Source organism: Cynara cardunculus (assembly GCF_001531365.2).
Source record: "Cynara cardunculus var. scolymus isolate 2C chromosome LG 10, CcrdV1, whole genome shotgun sequence".
Taxonomy (NCBI): Eukaryota; Viridiplantae; Streptophyta; class Magnoliopsida; order Asterales; family Asteraceae; genus Cynara; species Cynara cardunculus.
In genome coordinates this window covers 10,043,419-10,043,986 of record NC_037537.1, presented here as the reverse complement: position 1 = coordinate 10,043,986, position 568 = coordinate 10,043,419, and the positions used below count along the sequence as shown (strand labels likewise).

Below are 568 nucleotides of genomic sequence, written 5' to 3'. Positions count from 1 at the left end.
GTTCTTAAACAATTTACAGCCTCTTTGTGAGTGATTTACAGAACTGTTAAGGTTGAGCTGAAAGTTTTTGTTTGCAGCTATTGAACTAGTGCAGTTTTGAAGYTGTTGCTGTTTTGATTCATTGGTCAAGGCACAAGATAATTGTGATTCATATGATTCTCTTRTTCTTGTGAGGTTGAATAATTGTGATTGACAGTGTGGCTGGAAAGTATCAGGTGCTTGTGCAACAACTTCGTGATTCTTCAATCCCAAGATCTGTTCACATCTCTTGGCAGCAGCTAGCTCTTGTTCTGCATATAGAAGCTGATCAAAATTTCATCCTATCAGCTAAGGAGAGGTTTATACAAGAAATTGGAGGCAAGGCTCAGAAATCACTAGCATATGTTGAAGATTGATCAAACGAGCAGTAGTTACCTGGTTGTTTTGTTTTTGTACTGTTTATGTACTGGTTTTGTAATTCAATCATAGGGTCTTGTTGATTTACTGTTTTTATACTGGTTGATTGTTGTAAGGTACTGGAAACAGCTGAGAATAGTGATTTAGACAGCATTGATTCTGGTTTTTGAGG

The 568-nt window shown here is 36.9% G+C and overlaps 1 long non-coding RNA gene across 1 annotated transcript; it reads left to right on the top strand.

The window, feature by feature from the left end:
* Positions 1-35: 35 nt before the first annotated feature.
* On the top strand, positions 36-568 carry LOC112518887. The gene is made up of 2 exons (XR_003069874.1): positions 36-215; positions 328-568. It is a non-coding gene; the product is annotated as an uncharacterized LOC112518887 (long non-coding RNA).